The sequence below is a fragment of the Akebia trifoliata genome, chromosome 8 (genome assembly GCF_017979445.1).
Source record: "Akebia trifoliata isolate Shusen 1 chromosome 8, ASM1797944v1, whole genome shotgun sequence".
In the NCBI taxonomy this organism is placed as follows: domain Eukaryota; kingdom Viridiplantae; phylum Streptophyta; class Magnoliopsida; order Ranunculales; family Lardizabalaceae; genus Akebia; species Akebia trifoliata.
In genome coordinates, this window is record NC_141382.1 from 2142441 (window position 1) to 2146763 (window position 4323).

The window sequence follows — 4323 nt, forward strand, 5'->3', positions numbered from 1 at the left end:
CATTCGAACCAAACATATCGAGGTTCAACATCATTTTGTTCATGAAAAAATTCTCGGACAAGAAATTAAGTTAGAGAATGTGAGGACAAGAGACCAAGTTGCCGATATATTCACTAAAGCACTTGCAAAGGCAAAGTTCAAAGTGTTCAGAGAGTTTGATTGAACGCAAGCATGCACTAAGTGGGAGTGTTGAAGTGTGGTGCATCTTCTAACCCTAGTTTACATGTTGAAGAATCGTGGAACGTCCGATTTTTGTAAATCACTTTCGATGGGATTAGATATCTTGGAATGAATTGATTTTTGGTGAGGATTTGACTCTTTTTAGGGACCTACAAATGCTTCCCATAAGTAGATTCTCAATTATAAATTTGTAATTTTGATTAACAATAATAGATTCTCAGTTATAAAATCTTCCTTTAAAAAAATGGGTCAAACAATAAATTTAATTGTATTAACATTTAAAAGTTGGGGTGTGATAAATAATGTACAAAACTAGAGTGTAATACGTAAAAATTGGGTATCAACATTTAAAAGTTGGGGTGTGATAAATAATTTGATAAATTAGGGTGCAATAGGTAAAAGTTAGGGTGCCAATAGAAACTCTCTTCTTTTAATTAGATTTGAGAGAAAGGAAAGAGAAACGTATAAAGAATTAGAGTATTTTAATAATTTATTAAATACTTAAAGACAAATTAATAACTTAATATATATAAAGGGTATTTTTGATAGTTTTGGATAAGAATTGTGACGGAAGTTACATAAAGTCTCTACTAAGAAAACATTTCAAAAACGGATCTTTAAATGTCAACATTCTATAACTGAGGATATGTTATTCCGTATTTTAATAAATGTGATTTTAAGAGTAATTTTCCAAAAAAAAATGCCCCCATCTAAACATTCTCACTCATAAGCATGAACCCATTTTTTTACAAGGATTTTTCACTAACAACCAAGAAAGTCATTTTAAAAAAGGGTAAAATAATCTTCAAAAAAGTTTTAAAAACCAAAAAAAAAAATTCACATTTAAAATGTTTAATTGACAGAAAATAGGCCGAAAGGAGGTAAGTGAAACTGTTACATAACTATTGGGGTGGTAAGTGTAATTGTCAAAACATTAGGAGGTCAACATAGAATTATGCCATCAAATAAGGGGTGAAAGTATAATTTACCCTTAAATTTACTTTCTATGTAATGTTCAGCGGTAGAAATACAGAAAATAGTTTCTCCAAAATCTGTTTTATGGCAGAACTTGTATTTCCCTATTATTCTTTAGATTGGGGTGAATTTAAAACGCACATTCATTTCTCTCATTGTTGAACTAGACGTCTCAAACATTTTGGAAAACTCGCCCGAGACAACTCGGTCTCGTTCACGGACCGATGATACGAGCCATCCTCGTTGACATTAAAATTCCTCATAAAACCAATATCCCATTTGTTATCATTCTCAATGTACAACACCATTCTGGTCTGGAGATTTTTCTTACTATATGCAAATAAAAAATTGGGATTGAAGTGGAGACTCCCCAGACCATTATACAGTTTGCAAACCATGTTAGTCAACTTCAATGGAGTCATTCTAATCAGATCGAAATGCAACGCGGTGGACTTAGGCCAACCACCAATCAAACCAATCTAAAATGACAAAACTGCGATAAATAGTTTATTAAAAACACTTCTTCAAAGACAACATTAATAAAAACAAATTTAACAATCAAAAAGGAAAAAAAAAAAAAAAAACATACTTGGATGCAAAAGAGCAGAACGGATTAAATGGAGGTAGAAGAAGCAGGCTGTAAATTCTGGGGAAGCTCTTTTGAAACTTCGAAGAAGTCCTGAAGAGCGATCATCTTGACGTCGCTGTGTTTCATACTTCTTATTGCCTCTGCACTTGCCAAAGCTCCGGCAACAGTAGTTATGATCGGAACCTTATAAGAAAGAGCCATCCTCCTCAACTGACGTCCATCGATCTGATCGAGAGTATCACCCGAACTAGTTATCACCATCAACTGGATTTGTCCATTAGCAATCATATCACCGGCGTGGGGCCTACCCTCATGCATCTTCAAAACCCGCTCCACCAAAATACCCTCTAATTCAAGCACATGGGCTGTCCCAGAAGTCGACACAATGTTGAAGCCGAGACTAATGAAGGCCCGTGCAATTGTTGCCAGGTGTGGCTTTGTCAAGTCATTCAGGCTGAGGAATAAAGTACCCGAAAGTGGTAGACTCTGCCCGGCAGCGATCTGAGCCTTTGCAAATGCAACAGAGAACTCAAAATCAATCCCCATGACTTCGCCTGTGCTACGCATCTCAGGGCCAAGTAGCACATCACAACCCTGGAACTTCTCGAATGGGAGCACAGCCTCCTTGACCGACATGTGGCTCGGGATTACCTCCTGTGTGAACCCTAGATCATAAAGAGATCTGCCTGACATAAGCAAGGAGGCGTACTTAGCGAGTGGATGCCCGATCGCCTTGGACACAAATGGGACTGTGCGTGATGCACGGGGATTTGCCTCGAGCAAGAAGAGTTCCCCGGCTGCTGTGATTGCATATTGGCAGTTCATGAGCCCACATACATTTAACCTCTTTGCCAACTTCTTTGTCCATAATCTGATTTTGGCTAAAGATGAAGAGGGAATGGTCTTTGTTGGTAAAGAACAAGCAGAGTCACCAGAGTGGATCCCAGCCTGTTCAATATGCTCCATTATCCCACCAATCACCACGTTACCTTGTGAGTCGGCGAGTGCATCAACGTCAATCTCAATGGCATCAGATAGGTACTTATCGACCAGAACAGGACGTTCAGGATCCACCTCAACAGCATTCTCAAGGTACGTCACAAGTTTATCGTCACTGTAGACAATCTCCATTGCGCGTCCACCCAACACATAGGAAGGCCGGACAACGACTGGGTAGCCTATATCCATGGCTATGGTCAAAGCATCGGCTTCACTCTTGGCAATCCCACCTTTTGGTTGTTCGATCTCCAACTCGTTCAGGATCATGTTGAACCTCTCTCTATTCTCAGCTGCATCAATAGAATCAGGTGATGTTCCCCATATGCGAACATGCCCGACCCCACTGGCACATGCAAGCTTCTTCTCATCAAGGTACCGCTGGAGAGGGAGTGCAAGCTTAAGGGGCGTCTGCCCTTCAAATTGCACAATGATTCCATCGGGCCGCTCCAAGTCAATGATATTCAAGCTGCATTTTTAAGAAATTTTGTTGGGACTATTTTTGCGCGAGAACCACAAAAAATGTATGGGGGGAAATAATGATTTCAACTCTCACTCTTTTTTAATTCATCGATTGAACAACATAATCAATTCGACCTCTCTTTATTACTTGCTCGTCCGTTTCTATAACAAACAAGATTCTCCTAGAAGTAACTTCCCAATGTTTAAGTTTCTACTTCTCTTAGACATAGAATTCTAAAGCAAAATTTGGAATTTGTAATAAACAGACCCTTAATCTTGATAGAGGTTAGATCTGACCTGAACCTGTCCATCGACATCCCTAACGTTAGATCATCAATTTGGGCCCACAAATTTTCAACTAAGAAGATCTCATAAATTGGGCCCACTTAATACTCGGTCTCCAACTGAGTAAATTTCGACCAGGTGTACGGCTCAGGAAAGGCGAACATGCAAACATCCTTAATTAAGTACACTTGGTTGTATGTTGGATCTACTATTTGGAATAGGTCTGACACGTGTGCATGTTTGCCATGTGTACAAAGAAGCTTTTGGCCGGACGAAGTTGGATGCACAACCGCACTAACATAATAACAACCACTTGTATTAATTATAACGAAACAAAAGTTGGTTGTAAATTATCAATTAATGCGCTCAGATCATACGACCAATCAAAATAAAAAGCAGATAACGTTGACTATATTGATCCATCTATACTACGTGGCATTTCCTCATTATAGATTGATTTGATCGAGATGGCCCACACGGCTTCTCCAAATTGGCTGTCCTCTAACTAGTTTCCCACTCAGACTGCACAAAGCTTTAGCTTTCATACAGCTATAGCTAGGCTCACTCTCGCTCATTTCTTTTCCTTTTTTCCCCAATTTGATAATATTTTAATTATTTTAGGTTGATTTGTTTTATTCCAAATCACAAAATTCAGAATTTATACTATTATGCAAATATTTAGGTTCAAGTAAACCTAAATATTTAAACTCACTCCCCTTCTTACGCATGTCCCCCTACACTCCCCTCACATAATCGTCGATTAGTTACTTTGAGATACACAAAAAAAAAATATTTATGATTATACGTATCTCAATGCAATTGATCTACAATTATGT

At 38.3% G+C, this 4323-nt stretch overlaps 1 pseudogene; it reads right to left on the reverse strand.

The window, feature by feature from the left end:
- Positions 1 to 1476: 1476 nt before the first annotated feature.
- LOC147395385 (carbamoyl phosphate synthase arginine-specific large chain, chloroplastic pseudogene) lies at positions 1477 to 3519 on the reverse strand (annotated as a pseudogene).
- Between the last annotated feature and the right edge of the window lie 804 nt (positions 3520 to 4323).